This window comes from Mus caroli, unplaced genomic scaffold, assembly GCF_978045245.1.
Source record: "Mus caroli unplaced genomic scaffold, Mus_caroli_1 scaffold_18, whole genome shotgun sequence".
NCBI classification, from domain to species: Eukaryota; Metazoa; Chordata; class Mammalia; order Rodentia; family Muridae; genus Mus; species Mus caroli.
This window is the reverse complement of record NW_028227273.1, coordinates 75580079-75598461: the sequence shown is the minus strand read 5'-3', so window position 1 is coordinate 75598461 and position 18383 is coordinate 75580079. Positions and strand designations below refer to the sequence as shown.

Below are 18383 nucleotides of genomic sequence, written 5' to 3'. Positions count from 1 at the left end.
GAATCCTTGATATATGTACCTATGTCTTAGTCAGGGTTTCTATTCCTGCACAAACATCATGACCAAGAAGCAAGTTGGGGAGGAAAGGCTTTATTCGGCTTTCACTTCCATACTGCTGTTCATCACCAAGGAAGTCAGGACTGGAACTCAAGCAGGTCAGAAAGCAGGAGCTGATGTAGAGGCCATGGAGGGAAGTTCCTTACTGGCTTGCTTCCCCTGGCTTGCTCAGCCTGCTCTCTTATAGAACCCAAGACTACCAGCCCAGAGCACTAATTGAGAAAATGCCTTACAGCTGAATCTCATGGAGGCATTTCCCCAACTGAAGCTCCTTTCTCTGTAATAACTCCAGCTATATCAAGTTGACACAAAACTAGCCAGTACATACCTATAATATTTATTTCTTTAATTTATGGCATGACATTATTTATTTATTTATTTATTTATTTATTTATTTATATTGTTTGCTTTGAGACAGGGTTTTAACTAAAAATACTGGTTGGCACAAAATGAACTCTTTAGACAAATAGCAACAACCTCAAAGAAATGTCAGTGCCTGCCTCTAGATTACTGGGATCAGATACTTGTTCTGCCAGTTCCATTCATTTTGAATTTTCTTGTTAACATAGTTTGTACAAGTGTCTTCTATACAAGGCTTTGAAGCCTTAGGAAGTGACCCAGGTATATTATTCTGAGGAATGTAAGTCTGTTCTGTCATACAATGGTCCTTAAAAACATTCTTAATATGAATCATACTTTCCTTTGTGGATGGTATCCTGGACATGTAATGAAGACTATGGAAAATAGAATTTGGAGTCATCTGGTCTGATTGAATTAGCAAAATGTGAACACATTTGTCTGGTCTGTATATATGTCAATTTTGAACGCATTGGTATAAAATACTTTAAAATACAATCACTGCCTTTAGAAAGAAAAGTTCATGAAGGATCTGGATTTTCTATCAGAAATAATAAATTTTTAAAAAAATCTAAACTGAGATGTACATCTGTGAGTTTCCAGCCATTATATAACACTTTTCTTTGATCCTGGGATAATGGGTTTTGGTGATTTTATTCTTAGATTACATTTCCTTGTACAGACTGGGTTTAGGGTGTTGGGGAATGCTTATGTTTTTGTAGTCTATACGTCCATGTCCTATACTATTAAAGCATCATGGCTCACCCTTCTAATACTTACTAACATAGATGTGGGAAATTTCCTGATTCTTCTATTCAAGGTGGTTCTCTATATCATATATTTCTGGAGAATAACACACATTCTGGGAACCCATGGGTGTAATGTTGCTTTACATATGCATAGAGTGGGTCAACATCTCTCTCTATATACCACTTGCCTCTTGAGTAATTTTCAGACAATAGCCATCAGTCCCAGAGTGTCTGGGCAGATAGAACTCAAAGGCCAAGCTTGGAAGATCAGTGTCTCCTGTCTTTTATGTTGGATAAACATATTAGTCCCTATACACACTAAAGACTTTCAACATATGCAGAATTCTACTAATATGTAGGATTATGGCTTCTTCTCTTCTCAAGTGTCAAGTATATCTGAAGGCAGATGCAAAATGATGATGACTTTTTCAGATTTTATATTGATAGGACTTATGTGGGTGCCAATGTCTACATGGTTCTTCTCTAAAGACACCAGGGGATAGTGAGAAATTTTCACTTATTCAGTATCTTCCATTCACTATCCTCTGAGACTAAAGCCACTCAGACCATCTCAGGCAGCTTCATTTTGCTTTATTTTACCCAATCTATTCTTACACTTGGCAATGCTGCTACTTTTGAGCCTCACTACTGTATGCAGCATGTCACTATATTTCTGACAACATGCTTTCATACACTCAGCCCTTTGGTACTGATGCTCCAAGATTGCCAAGTACCAAATTTCTGTTTATGATTGATTTGAAGGAAAGAGTTCAGATATCACTGCTGGACCCATTCTCAGTGGTCATCACCGGATTCTACAAGCATGTGTGCATGTCTAAAACATGAAAAATGTACCCCATATATATAGCATAACTATTACAAAATGATTTGTGTGGCATTTATTGTTATGTGGGATTTCAGTCTCACTTTGAAAGTCTATCTACATGCGTATAAAATTGTGCTCTTTATCAACATTATTAATCTGTTTTATTGTTTGATGTTTTTACTTTGGAGAAATTTACAGAATCATAGAGGTTAGGTTGGGCACAAAACATTTTTTGGAAACCATGAATTATTATTTGCCTGTAGTAGAACCTAAATACACACCCAGGATGGCCTTAAACTCTCACCAAACCTTCCTTAGCAACCTAAGAGGAGGCAGTATATAGCATAATCATGTATGGTTCATTTTGCTGAATCTTTTAGAGATGTAATACTTCAGTGGATCAAAACCAGACATTTGCTCATGGTAGAACTGTCACACAGAAGTATAATTCCAGTGCTATATTGTTTCCAATTTTAAAGATGGGGGTTTGATTATATAGATAATGTAGACCTTTATCATTCCATGTGGTAAAAATGACAATGAATTCATCCTCCTCAGTCTCTCAAAGAGTCTCTCAACTCATATTAGAGTTCTGAGTTTATAGACCCCAGTCTTTACTGGGAGCTGTATACAGTATGATTTATGTGTGTTTCTGTGAATTCATGTGGATTTGTATGCATGTAATTACATATGTAATGTAGATTAAAGGAGTCAGAATGTAGAGCATATGTGAATTCACAACAGTTGAGTCAGTATATAAAAGACCTGCACAAGCCCAAGTCAGACAAAATCTGGGCAGGAGATGTGGGTAAAAGATCCATCTCTATCTGAATAGCTCTTGTTATTTTGTGACAGTTGTGAGGGAAAAATAATTTTGCTTCAATGCTGTACCATCTGGTATATTGCCATTGACACTCAATTGCAGTTCACATGTACAAGTGTAGTTGGCCAGCAATATTGAAAGAGAGAGAGAGAGAGAGAGAGAGAGAGAGAGAGAGAGAGAGAGAGAGAGAGAGAGAGAGAAAGAGAGACATAGATAGATGAACAGAGATACAGACAAAAAGCAAGCATCACATTTGGGGTGAGAATCAATACGAAGTTAGGGATGAGTTTGAACATAATTAAAATCATTTCATAAAATTTTCAAATTAATTAAATCTGTTTGAAACACAAAAGAGACAATATTTAAGAAACATGAGAAAGCCTCCCTAAGAATGCAAGTGGGAAAGAGCTCCCAAAGTACCAAAGTATTCATTATAATGTTTATTAATATTTGACACTTTCTCCAGTTTCTATTCTGGAGCTTTCTTTTTTGTACATGTTCTCTTCAGTATGCATGTAGCATGTACTAAATAATGATGAAAGTTCTACAGTTTTTATTGTGCACATGAGGAAGCCAATATTGAGCATTCAAATTAACTGCTAGATTTAGGACTAAATTGAAATTCCAACAAATCCTCATCCTGCTTTTCCATTCAATTTCTCTGTGTGGGAAGTCTCACATAAGTTATAGTATAAACTGAGGAAAGGAAGCATACAAATATATACCAAATTTCAGTCATAATGTTAATAAATTAATGTGGAATATCTCATAATAAATCTTATTTCAACTATATGGCAAAATGATAATTTGGCTAAATAAGGCTAGACAAATTTCTGAAGCAACTACTGAAAGAGTTTACAAATTGAATGAGATTCTAGCACTGACAAAATAGAACAGGTAAGAGCAGAAGTCTGAGATAGGGCTCCACTGTTGGTTGCAGGGATAAAGAATATGATGTCACAAGAACAGCAATGAAGTTGGCCACTGTTTATAGAGCCCGTTTAACCAGTGAAATGCTGAAATGCATCCTCACAATCTTCAGATTTTAGTTAGTATCAAACTGAGTAATTGTCACCAACATTGGTATGATAGAGGAAACTCAGGTTATGAGAGTAGAATGCAGGCAAGAATAGAGATCTAGAGGAAGCAGAGGGGAATCCTGAACAGACAATGTGAAACAGTGGGGTCCTGTTTTCATGTATGCTTGAGACTGCCTTCTTATTTTACTCCTCTTAATTTTTATGTGGCTTAGAAGAAAATAACTAATTTTTGTTTGTTTTGACTTAAAACTTTGAGTCTTTGCTCCAACCTGACCGTATACAGCCTTGATTTTTTTTTTTTAATGCAACACAACCATCTTCCTAATGGTCAGGTTACATACAGGTGCCACAATACTTTGAGCTATGCTGAACAAAGTCTCAGCAATATTGAGGCAATCTCTGTAGCTACCAAGTGAGCTACAACTACAGCCTTCTGCAGCTTATGTCAAAGCCTTTCTGCTTCCAGTCTCTTGAGTACAACCAGGCAAAATTCTGCCTACTTCCAGGAAGAAGTCTTTGACTTGTGCTTTTGTAATCTCTATTCCTTCTTCTGGACAGCTGTAATATGTTCTCCTGGAATAAGTGGTCTGATTTTACTGGTTTCAGGAAAATATGTGATAAAAATGAGAAATAGGAGACAGAACTGAAACCAGAAAACAAGAAATGAAAGATGGTATTATTTACAGTGATGTCAGAACTAAAATGTTTTTTAAAAGTGTGGGAAATAGGAAGGATCTCTCTAGTGATTAAAGATCCTAAACACCTTTTCTACTTCTATGGTAAGATCCAGAGATACAACTCTATAGGTATCACTGATAATGAGATCTGGTTGTCCAATCAGTAATGCAGGAATGGGACTATTTGAAAGGAGAGTGTTTTATGGAATAATTAAAGCTAAATGGGATCCTACATCTGAGATCCTAATAAGTATAATCTGTACTAAATAGGGAAATTTGGAGATAGACAGGAGAGGCATAGAACAAGAGACACAGAGAGAGGAAGCCAAACATGAAGAGTTTATATAGTCCAAGAGGATAACACATTAACCACTCTGGCATGGTGACTTAAATCAATACCATGATACTCCAAACATCTATTCATTTGGTCTATTGTTGATTTATAAAACGTACATTTAGGAAGCTTTCCAAGGAGAGGAAAAGGTATGCAAATAAATGTATACAGAACTCACAATAAAGTCTTCTAGTAAAATTTAAATGACATAAACCTTAATTTTGCATAGAGAATGGACCAGCTGCCAAGAAAACATAAATGCCAAGAAAATGCATAGACAGGAATTGATCATCAGATGTGAAGTGCTTTGAAGTCTGATTGTTCTTTCTGATGATGACAGATGAGAATGCCTGTGTTTCCACCACAGTCATGGACACCCTTAATGAGTTACAGGAACATTTGTCATTTGCTGCAAAATAGCCAGTGATAATTATATCAGCATCTGTGAATATACCCAGAGGAGGGCTTGAGTATGCCAAAATTCATATAATGATATCAAGAAGGAGAGTGATCTAGTGGCTTTCTGTTCTAGGTGGACCATTGGACAACAAAGGCAAAACAAAGAGATATTGCATTGGATTGTACTGAGTGGCTAGAATCCTTAATGAGAAAGCCAAATCTTCAAGTATCCTAGTAAAATGGTCCTTCAAAGTCCGTTGTAAACAATAAAGGATCTTAGTAGGTATCTGGGCCAGCTTAATAATTGAATGACTGGATAAGTCATTTAACTGGGAATGAGCATTTTATGTAATGGTTAGATAGTAAATACTTCATACCAGCAGGCTGTAAAGTATTGATCTTAACTTGCTAATGTGAGTACATCAACAACATATAATTTGGGTTGTGATACTGTGGCAGCAAATCTTCATTTAAGAGCAGAGCAAATTGATTATGTGTACATGTATAAATCATAGCTTCTTTCTCTTGATTTCTTTTAGCAAACAAAAAAAAAACCAATTTTTGCCTTATTGGCTGTATAAACACATGTAAATAGATCAATGATCAGAGTATCATTCAGTTCACTTGTTACATCAGAGTCATGTTTGTTACAAGTGATTGTTTGAATATAAAAAATAGGAATACTAATGCAGAAGATAGAGAAAGAATTTCAGTGCAATGAATAATATCTACATATAAGGGATAGAAAACATACTTAACCCATAACTCATACATTTTTAAATTTTGTATGTATGATGTTTTTTCGGCTTTTTCCTGTATGTATGTCTAAGCACAAGATAGACCATGGGCCAAGCGAGGTCAGAAATTGATGTCAGATTCCTTGGAACCTAATTTACAAATGGTGTTAGGCTAGCAGTCAGTACATGTAAACACTGTGACACCTTTCCAGCCAACATAAAACATTATCTCCTGTCTAACTAACTCTTTTATTTATTTATTATTGGGTATTTATTTCACTTACATTTCCAATGTTATCCCAAAAGTCCCCCATACACTCCCACACCCACTCCCCCACCCACCCACTACCACCTCTTGGCCCTGGAGTTCCCCTGTACTGAGGCATATAAAGTCAGCACGACCAATGGGCCTCTCTTTCCACTGAGTGCCGACAAGGCCATCTTCTGATACATATGCAGCTAGAGACACGAGCTCTGGGGGGGTACTGGTTAGTTCATATTGTTGTCCAATCTATAAGGTTGCAGATCGCCCGCTAGCTACCTGGGTACTTGCTTCAGCTCCTCCATTGGGGGCCCTGTGATCCATCCAATAGCTGACTGTGAGCAACCACTTCTGTGTTAGGCCCCTGCATAGTCTCACAAGAGACAGCTATATCAGGGTCCTTTCAGCAAAATCTTGCTACTGTATGCAATGGTGTCAGCGTTTGGAAGCTGATTATGGGATGGATCCCCGGATATGGCAGTCTCTAGATGGTCCATCCTTTCATTCCAGCTTTGTCTCTGTAACTCCTTCCATGGGTGTTTTGCTCCCAATTCTAAGAAGGGGCAAAGTCTCCACACTTTGGACTTCTTTCTTCTTGAGTTTCATGCGTTTAGCAAATTGTATCTTATATCTTGGGTATTCTAAGTTTCTGGGCTAATATACACTTATCAGTGAGTACATATTGTGCTAGTTCTTTGTGATTGGGTTACCTCCCTCAGGATGAGGCCCTCGAAGTCCAACCATTTACCTAGGAATTTCATAAATTCATTCTTTTTAATAGCTGAGAAGTACTCCATTGTGTAAATGTACCACATTTTCTGTATCCATTCCTCTGTTGAGGGGCATCTGGGTTCTTTCCAGCTTCTGGCTATTATAAATAAGGCTGCTATGAGCACAGGGGAGCAGGTGTCCTTCTTACCAGTTGGAACATCTTCTGGATATATGCCCAGGAGAGGTATTGCGGGATCCTCTGGAAGTACTATGTCCAATTTTTTGAGGAACCACCAGACTGATTTTCAGAGTGGATGTACAAGCTTGCAATCCTACCAACAATGGAAGAGTGTTCCTCTTTCTCCACATCCTTACCAGCATCTGTTGTCACTTGAGTTTTGGATCTTAGCCATTATGATTGGTGTGAGGTGGAATCTAAGGGTTGTTTTAATTTGCATTTCCGTGATGATTAAGGATGCTGAACATTTTTTCAGGTGCTTCTCAGCCATTCGGTATTCTTCAGGTGAGAATTCTTTGTTTAGCTCTGAGGCCCATTTTTTAATGGGGTTATTTGATTTTCTGGAGTCCATCTTCTTGAGTTCTTTATATATATTGGATATTAGTCCCCTATCTGATTTAGGATAGGTCAAGATCCTTTCCTAATCTGTTGGTGGCCTGTTTGTCTTATTGACAGTGTCTTTTGCCTTACAGAAGCTTTGCAATTTTATGAGGCCCCATTTGTGGATTCTCAATTTTACAGCACAAGCCATTGCTGTTCTATTTAGGAATTTTCCCCCTGTGCCCATATTTTCGAGGCTTTCCCCCATTTTCTCCTCCATAAGTTTCAGTGTCTCTGGTTTTATGTGGAGTTCCTTAATCCACTTAGATTTGACCTTATTAGACAGAGATAGGAATGGATCAATTCACCTTCTTCTACATGATAATTGCCAGTTGTGCCATCACCATTTGTTGAAAATGCTGTCTACTGGATGGTTTTAGCTCCCTTGCCAAAGATCAAGTGACCATAGGTGTGTGGTTCATTTCTGGGTCTTCAATTCTATTCCATTGGTCTACTTATCTGTCCCTATACCAGTACCATGAAGTTTTTATCACAATTGCTCTGTAGTACAGCTTTAGGTCAGGCATGGTTATTCCACCAGGGGTTCTTTTATCCTTGAGAATAGTTTTTGCTCTCCTAGGTTTTTGTTATTCCAAATGAATTTGGAGATTGCCCTTTTAATTTGTTGACAGGAAGTGAAAGATCTGTATGTTAAGAACTTCAAGTCTCTGAAGAAAGAAATTAAAGAATATCTTAGAAGATGGAAAGATCTCCCATGCTCATGGATTGGCAGGATCAACATTGTAAAAATGGCTATCTTGCCAAAAGCAATCTACAGATTCAATGCAATCCCCATCAAAATTCCAACTCAATTCTTCAACGAATTAGAAAGAGCAATCTGCAAATTCATCTGGAATAACAAAAAACCTAGGATAACAAAAACTCTTCTCAAGGATAAAAGAACCTCTGGTGGAATCACCATGCCTGACCTCAAGCTTTACTACAGAAAAATTGTGATAAAAACTGCATGGTACTGGTATAGTGACAGACAAGTAGACCAATGGAATAGAATTGAAGACCCAGAAATGAACCCACACACCTATGGTCACTTGATCTTCGACAAGGGAGCTAAAACCATCCAGTGGAAGAAAGACTGCATTTTCAACAAATGGTGCTGGCACAACTGGTGGTTATCATGTAGAAGAATGCAAATTGATCCATTCCTATCTCCTTGTACTCAGGTCAAATCTAAGTGGATCAAGGAACTCCAATAAAACCAGACACTGAAACTTATGGAGGAGAAAATGGGGAAAAGCCTCGAAAATATGGGCACAGGGGAAAAATTTCTAAATAGAACAGCAATGGCTTGTGCTGTAAGATTGAGAATGGACAAATGGGACCTCATGAAACTGCAAAGCTTCTGCAAGGCAAAAGACACCGTCAATAAGACAAAAAGGCCACCAACAAATTGGGAAAGGATCTTGACCTATCCTAAATCAGATAGGGGACTAATATCCAATATATATAAAGAACTCAAGAAGGTGGACTCCAGAAAATCAAATAACCCCATTGAAAAATGGGGCGCAGAGCTAAACAAAGGATTCTCACCTGAGGAATACCGAATGGCTGAGAAGCACCTGAAAAAATGTTCAACATCCTTAATCATCAGAGAAATGCAAATGAAAACAACCCTTAGATTCCATCTCACACCAGTCAGAATGGCTAAGATAAAAAATTCAGGTGACAGTAGATGCTGGTGAGGATGTGGAAAAAGAGGAACACTCCTTCATTGTTGGTGGGGTTGCAAGCTTGTACAACCACTCTGTAAATCAGTCCGGCGGTTACTCAGAAAAGTGGACATAGTACTACCGTAGGATCCCGAAATACCTCTCCTGGGCATATATCCAGAAGATGTCCCAACCGGTAAGAAGGACACATGTTCCACTACGTTAATAGCAGCCTTATTTATAATAGCCAGAAGCTGGAAAGAACCCAGATGCCCCACAACAGAGGAATGGATACAAAAAATGTGGTACATTTACACAATGGAGTACTACTCAGCTATTAAAAAGAATGAATTTATGAAATTCCTAGGTAAATAGTTGGACCTCGAGGGCATCATCCTGAGTGAGGTAACACAATCACAAAAGAACTCAAATGATAATACTCACTGATAAGTGGATATTAGCTCAGAAACTTAGTATACCCGAGATATAAGATACAATTTGTAAAACACATGAAACTGAAAAAGAAGAAGACCAAAGTGTGGACACTTTGCCCCTTCTTAGAATTGGAAACAATAACCCATGGAAGGAGTTACAGAGACAAAGTTTGGAGCTGAGACAAAAGGATGGACCATCTAGAGGCTGCCATATCCAGGGATCTATCCCATAACTAGCCTCCAAACAATGACACCATTGCATACACTAGCAAGCATTTGCTGCAAGGACCCTGATATAGCTGTCTCTTGTGAGACTAGGCCGGGGCCAAGCAAACACATATGTGTATCTTCATAGTTAGGTATTGGATGGATCACAGGACCCCCATTGGAGGAGCTAGAGAAAGTAACCAAGCAGCTAAAGGGATTTGCAACCCTGTAGGTGCAACAACATTATGAACTAACCAGTACCCTGGAGCTCTTGACTCTAGCTGCATATGTATCAAAAGATGGCCTAGTAGGCAATCACTGGAAAGAAAGGCCCATTGGACATTTCAACTTTATATGCCCCAGTACAGGGGAACGCCAGTGCCAAAAAGTGGGAATGCGTGGGTAGGGGAGTCAGGGAGGGGAGGGTATGGGAGACTTTTGGGATAGCAGTGGAAATGTAATTGAGGAAAATACGTAATAAAAAATAACCGCCCCCCCCCACACACACAAAGAGAAATATGATCTATAAAATTTGCAGAAGGTAAGAGACTATGTGTTAACCTAGATCAGAGAGGTGAATATCATGGGCAGAATTAGATTTAAATCTGATATGAGCTTAGCAAGAAGTTGGATAATATATTATGTGTCACTTTGTCTTGGTAGTTGTTTCTTGAATTCCTCTTTGTCATTAAACCCCTTTGAAGCTCTATTGAACTCTTTCTTATCATTATCTAAGATATTAAGAAATGTTCTTGTTGCCACACAGACACGCTAGTATAAGGTCTGAATTCTAGCTTCATCATAATCTTATTTTTACTCCTTTCCTGTGGAACTATCAGGAACATCATAGTAAGATATACAGTAAAAAGTAGGTCTCAGGCTCTAGGCACATCTCACTTGATAATGTGCTTGCTTTACAGAAATAAAATCCTGAAAAATAGAGATGGGGCTTTTCTTGTAGAAACATTTTGGGGAGGCAGATATAGAGAAATATTGATTGTATTTAGGCTCATCAGCTAGTTTCCTCAGTAAGTTCCAGGTCAGTGATGGAAGTCTGTCCTAAAATTCAAAATGTTTGGCACATGAAGAATGTCAGTTGACATTTTACACTGCCATTTAAACCAACATGCAGAAACATGAATATATATTTACACCCATAGACACAGACACTGACACAGACACACACGTAAACATAAAGAAATGTAGTATGCAATAGTATGATTTGGACAAAGATAATAAACTGTAGCACTGTGAATATAGCATGTACCTCATAATCTTTACAAAAGTTCTCTTTGAAACTCACAATGTAGAAACTATCAGAATCATTGGGTCAAACAAAATTTTAAGGATTTTATGGTCCTCACTGAGCAGTTTATTCTTATAATACTGTGCCTAGAAGGATAATTAATTGAAAAACAGGCCAATAGACAAAAATGAATGCCACAACAGTAGTAACAATATTACAGCTAGAATTAAGAAGACACCATCTACAATTTTCAGTAAACAAACTCCAATACCTCTATGTACCCCTTAATGATTGGTCTGCAAACAAACTCACTTAAAGTGTTTTGCCTCTCTCTACTGAAATTTCTTCTTTAAGAAAAAAGAGCTGATAAACAGCCTTAGCCAAGGAGAATCTAATCAGTCCACTGCTCTCTTCCTCATGATCAACTCATGCCTGCTTATATTCTGTTTCCTATCCATCCACAGCTCAATATCAGTGGTGAGACATCGGAGATTTTATAGTTGGTTTGAGAGGTAATATTTCTCTTTCATAATCTGTAGAAGTATGCTTTCCATAAGGAACATTCTGCATAGATTCAGATTTACTTTATTAACCCTATAATATAGAAGATGATGTTGGATCTGAGTAACAGTGCTATAAACTGCACCTACATCTGAGAAACTCTCTTTGTTGAAATGTTTCAGGTGCTACCAAGATGGAAGACAACTCCTCCATCCCTCTGAATGGATCAGAAGTGTTGTTCTATGAATCTACCAACTCCACAGTTCTATGGATCATCTCAGTCATAGTCCTCTCGATACCCTTTATCCTCAGTGTGCTAGGTAATGGGCTCGTGATTTGGATGGCAGGGCTCTGAATGATTCACACTGTGACCACTATCTGTTATATGACCCTGGTTTTGAGTGACTTCTCTTTTATAGCTACGCTACCACTCCATATCATCTCAATGATCATGAGAGGAAAATGGCTTTTTGGTTGGTTCCTCTGCAAATTTGTTCACAGCATTGTGCACATAAATCTTTTTCTAAGTGTGTTCCTAATCACTATTATTGCCACAGATCGGTGTATTTGTGTCCTGCATCCAGTATGGTCTCAGAATTCCTGAACTGTGAATCTGGCCAGAAAAGTGGTTGTTGGAGCTTGAATTTTTGCTCTACTGCTTACCTTGCCAGATTTACTCTTCTTGACTACAGTAAGAGATGCAAGAGGAGACATGTACTGTACATGTAACTTTGAATCCTGGGTTGCAAACCATGAAGAACAATTAAAAGTATTCTTTACTGTGAACACAGCTGCAGAAATCATCCAGTTTATTGTTGGTTTCAGCCTGCCAATGTCCTTCATTGCCATCTGCTATGGATTCATGGCTACAAAGATCTACAGAAGTGACTTTGTGAATTGCACCCGTCCCTTACGTGTCCTCATGTCTGTATAAGCTTCATTTTTGTCTGTTGGTTCCCTTTTCACTTAATTATGCCTTTAGGCAACATCTGGAAATTGGAGACACCAGAAAGCATTCACACATTGGTGAACCCAGCAAGCATCCTGGCCACATTCAACAGCTGCCTCAACCCAATACTCTATGTATTCCAGGGTCAAGAATTTAGAGACAGACTGATCCATTCCCTGTCGGCCAGTCTAGAGAGGGCCCTGAGGGAAGAGTAGGCCCTGAGGGAAGACTCATCCCTCAGCAATTGTCGAAGTTTGGCCTTTTGCTATCAATAGTAATGCTAAGTGTGTGCTCCTAACACCTGGTTGTCCCAGAGATGAGAGATTCCCCATATAAGGCACTAAGTGACCATGCTCCATAGATATTTCTGTTGGTAAATAAAAATGCCAACAGCCAATAGCTGGGTAGAAGAGACATAGGTAGGGTTTAGGATTCTTGGACTTGGGGCTGTAAGAGCCAGGAGGGGAAGAAGGGTACAGTAGGGGGAAAGAGAAACTGGCACGTGTTATGAGTCAAGAGAGAACATGGCCATATGTGCTGGCCAGTTAGAGTTAAGAGAAGCCCAAATAAAACATAGTAATACTTCAGGGTTATCTATAGGAAAGTAGATTCTAACAGATCTCATAGAGAGTAGTATCTGCTCCTCCCTTGTGTTGTTTAAGGCTTATTTTAAATATAAAGGTTGTATGTCTTTTATCAGGGTACATAAATAAACACAGGATAAAAATATCAGGGTGGGGTTAAATAAATTTCTACAAGCTATGACTAAGGCAATGGCAGTATCCCTAGAGGTCATGGGGATGCTTTCTGTGCCACCCTAGTCTCACTTTCCTTCTCATGCTACCTTGCACAACAGTGTTTTGAGTATAAATCTGGTAAAAAAAATTCTTTGACCTTTAGTTTGACAGAAAAAATATAAATGAAAATTAATATCATTGTTCTTTGAGAATTTTTTCAACTGAACCTGTAGTCTGGGCGTGACAAAACTGTGTAAGAGACAAAACATATAGACACTTGAAAGGATTATACAAGATAATATATATTAATAACAATTTTTTTATTTTATTAAGAAGAAACCTTTGATGACCATGTGGTATAGGACTCTAATTCTAGTACTTGAGACATCTATAAAAACAGAACCATATCAAGGACAGCTTACAAAGAGAATTTCAGAATTTAAGTCAACCTGGACCACACAACACCAAGACCAAGATTAACAAGGTGTTCAGCCATGGAGAGCAAAAATTTATATCATTGCTCTAAAATGCGTAAAATGGGAAAATATTTGTTAGCATAGTGTGAACAATGTCATTATCAGAAGGAAATTGATGTCTTTATTTCTGATTTGTGACTCTCTAGATTTTATATTGATTTGAAAAATTTTGTATTTTCATATGTACACACACACACACACACACACACACACACACACACACATATACATATACATCTGGGTACCAGATATGGAAGTACATTTCAACTAAGTGATCTAAGAGGCATAAGAGGAACAGGAAAGATGCAAGAAATGTGGAAGAATATGTAATGGGTAGTTTTGATTGTCAACTAGGCATCATCCAAAATTATGTGGAAGAAAAGACTTTAGAAGAAAATTTCTAGATTTACATAGTTCATGGGGGCTTCTGTACTGGGATTGTCTCGTGGACATCAATTAGGTTGAAAAACTTCTGTAATGTGTGTCCCACAAATCCTTAGGCATGGACTGGATCATGAAGTATACAAGATTACAGCTCTTCTCTCCCTTAAGTGACTTTTATGAGAGTATTTTCTGTTATAGCGTCAGGAAATGATTTTTTTTTGGAGTATTTTCAGATTTTATTATCTCCTGATAACCTGAATTTTGCAAAATAAGCATTTTCTTTTTTATTAGATATTTTCTTTATTTACATTTCAAATGTTATCCCCTTTCCTGGATTCCCCTCAAAAAAAAAAAAAAAACAAAAAACAAAAAACAAAAAACCCTCCACTATCCCTTTCTCCCTTCCCCTACTCACCAAGAGACCCACTCCAGCTTCCTGGCCTGGCCTTCCCCTACAATGGGGCATAGAACCTTTACAAAACCAAGGGCCTCTCCTCCCATTGATGACTGACTAGGCCATCCTCTGCTACATATGTAGCTAGAGTCATGAGTACCACTATAGGAATTCGTTGGTTGGTGGTTTAGTCCCAGGGAGCTCTGGGGATACTGGTTAGTTCATATTGTTGTTCCTCCTATGGGGCTGCAAACCCCTTCACCTCCTTGGGTCCTCTCTCTAGCTCCTTCACTTGGGACCCTGTGCTCAGTCCAATGGATGGCTGTGAGCATACACTTCTGTATTTGTCAGGCACTGGCAGAGCCTCTCAGGAGACAGCTATATCAGGTTCATGTCAGCAAGCACTTCTTGACATCCAAAATAGTGTCTGAGTTTGGTGATTGTATATGGGATGGATTCCCAGGTGTGGCAGTCTCTGGATGGTCATTCCTTCAGTCTCTGCTCCACACTTAGTCTCTGCAACTCCTTCTATAAGTATTTTGTTCCCCTTTGTAAGAAGGGTAGAAATATCCAAACTTTGGTCTTCCTTCTTCTTGAGTTTCATGTGGTTTGTGAATTGTATCTGAGTATTCTGAGCTTCTGGGCTAATATTCTCTTATCAGTGAGTACATATCATGTGTATTCTTTTGTGATTGGATACCTCACTCAGGATTTTATCCTCCAGCTCCATCCATCTTCCTAAGAATTTCATTAATTCATTCTTTTTAATAGCTGAGTAGTACTCCATTGTGTAAATGTACCACAATTTCTGTATCCATTCCTCTGTTGAGGGACATCTGGGTTCTTTCCAGTTCCTGGCAATTATAAATAAGGATGCTATTAATTTTTAAGATAAATTCTACTAAGAGTATGTCCTTGCTGTGACAAATCTGTTCCAGCTGTGGTAAATATAATTTTTATTTATTTGTATTTTTTTATTACTTTTTTTATACTACAGTCATTATTCCTCTTCCAGTCCACCTTCTGCCAGTTCCTCATTCCATTACTCCTTCTCCTGTATCCAAGAGGATATCCCCAAGCTCCACCAGGCCTCTCAATCCCCTGTGGCCTCAATTTTTTTAAGGGTTAGGTGAATCTTCTCTGCCTGAGGTGAGAACAGGCAGTTCTCTGCTGCATATGTGTCCTGGGCTTCTTATCAGCTAGTTTATGCTGCCTGCTTGGTAGCTCAGTGTCTGAGAGACCTCAGGGGTCCAGATTAGTTGAAACTACTGGTCTGCATAGGGTCACCCTCTTCATCTTCTTCCAGCCTTTCCCTAATTCAACCACAGGGTCCCTGACTTCAGTCCATCAGTTGGGTGTAAGGATCTGCATATGTCTTCGTCAGCTATTTGTTGGACCTCTCAGAGATAGTCATGCTAGGCTCCTGTCTGTAAGCACACCATAGCATCAGTAGAACTGTCAAGTCTGGAACCTCCCCTTGAGATGTATCCCAAGTTGGACCAGTCACCAGTCCTCCTTTTCCTCAGTCTCTTCTCCATTTTTGTCCCTGCAGTTCTTTTAGACAGGAAAAATTCTGGGTCAAAGTTTTTGACTGTGGGATGGCAACCCCATCCACCCACTTGATGTCCTGCCTTTCTACTGGAGGTGGACTCTACAAGTTCCTTCTCCCCACTTTAAGGAATTTCATTTAAGATCCCTCTATTTAGAGTCCTAAGTGTCTCTTATCTCCTTGGTCTCTGGTACATCCTAGAGGGTCACCCACCTCCCAGCCCACTGGTGGTTGCATATTTCCATTCATTCTACTGGCCATTAGGTCATCTCTCCTGTTTCTTCCTCCCCAACACCTGATCATGTATACCTTCCCCACCTCTCCTCTCCTACCTAGGTCCCTCCCTTACTCTGCTTTGCTCTGATTACTTTTTTCTTCCTCTCAAGTTGGATTGAAGCATCCTCACTTGAGTCCTTCAGCTTATTAACCTTTTGAAGTTCTGTGGATTGTATCCTGTGTAATCTGTACTTTTTGTTTTGTTTTGTTTTTGTTTAGCTAATATCCACATATTAGTGATTACATGCATGTCCTTTTGGATCTGAGTTACCTTACTCAGGATGATATTTCCTAGTTCCATCCATTTGCCTGCGAAACTCATGATGTCCTCATTCTTAATAGCTGAATAGCATTTCATTGTGTAAATGAACATTTTCTGTATCTACTTTTCCACTGTGGGACATTGAAGTTGTTTTCAGCTTCCAGGTATCAACAATGAGGCTGCTGTGAACATAGTGGAACATGTACTTCTGTGTTATGGTAGGGCATCTTTTCAGTTTATGCCCAAATGTGCTATAGCTGGCTATTTAGGTAGATCTAATTTCCATTTTCTGAGGAACCTTCAGATTTTTTTTCTAAAGTGGTTGTACCAGTTTGCAATCTAACCAGCAATGGAGGTATGTTCCTCTTACTCCACGTCCTTGCCAACATGGGCTGTCACCTGAGATTTTTATCTTAGTCATGATTGGTGTAATGTAGAATCTCAGGGTCATTTTGATTTGCATTTTCCCGATGATGAAAGATGTTGAACATTTCTTTAAGTGCTTCTAGGCCATTCAAGATTCCTCCACTGTGAATTCTCAGTTTGGCTCTATACTCCATTTATTTGATTGTTTTTTTTTTTTTTTTTTTTTTTTTTTGCAGGTTACCTTCATGAGTTCTTTATATATTTTGCATATTAGCCTTCTATAAGATGTGTGTTTAGTGAAGATTTTTTTCCCAATGTGTAGGTTGCCAATTTGTCCTATTGACTATGTCCTTTGCCTTACAGAAATTTGTTGGTTTTAGAGCCTGAGCCACTGGTGGTGTTCTATTCAGGAAACTTTCCCCTGTGCTGATGTGTTCAAGGCTCTTTTTAACTTTCTCATTTGTTAGATTCAGCATACCTTGTTGTGGGATAGTGAAAGGCAGCCTGTTTTCTGGTCAAGCAAGTCTTACCCTGAAGACCCAGTAGAAACTTTACAAGGGACAGAATGGTGATCCATGCTTCCAGACAGACATGCTCCCAGCTTAACACCACAGAGCCCCCAACTCCATAATTCTGGAACAATAGTCATGCAATGACCCAAACTCTTGACATTCTGGCTAGACTCTACCCTCGCGGTTACCTGACAATAGCCAGGTATGCTCCTTCCCACATCTACCCTGCAACTGCAAGATAGCCTAGCCCACTATAAAAGGAGATGCTTGGTCTTTCCTCTCTATCTCAAGCTCTTACCTCTCATTCTTATCTCTAGCTCTACTCTCCACTTTTCTCCATGTGGCCATGGTCGGCCTCTCTCCTTCTACTGTCTCTCGCTCTCTCTGCCTTTCTACAATAAAGCTCTAAAACTATAGACCTTCTCTGCTCACTGAGATTCAACCTGTTGGGGCAATAGAGTGTGCTTTCCTCTAAAGAGCCGGGTCTAACCTCCCCACTGAAAGGCCTTCCTGTGCTCCAGCCATGGACCCAACCAAGGGCTCTTGCCTACATGGGAACCACCCAGCACTCACCCCCCTGCCCTCTTTTCTCTTTAGCCCTGTGCTGACCAAGTTGCCACTGGGTCCTCCACTTTGTTCTCAGCTCTTCCGTGGAGTCCAGTGACATCCTGTGATGCCCAAGAGCTAGAACCTGTCATCTTTGGCCTTCATGAGGCCCAGAGACCTTGGACTGCTTCCTCTCCTCCCTTTGGACTGGGATTACCACAGCCAGATGCCTACCGTGGGCAATGTGGTGATTGCATGGCAGTCCCCTGCGTCTGCCTGCCCAGAG

At 39.1% G+C, this 18383-nt stretch overlaps 1 pseudogene; it reads left to right on the top strand.

The window, feature by feature from the left end:
• The first annotated feature begins 11839 nt into the window (after positions 1 to 11839).
• Positions 11840 to 12810, top strand: LOC110284276 (formyl peptide receptor-related sequence 3-like; annotated as a pseudogene).
• Positions 12811 to 18383: the final 5573 nt, after the last annotated feature.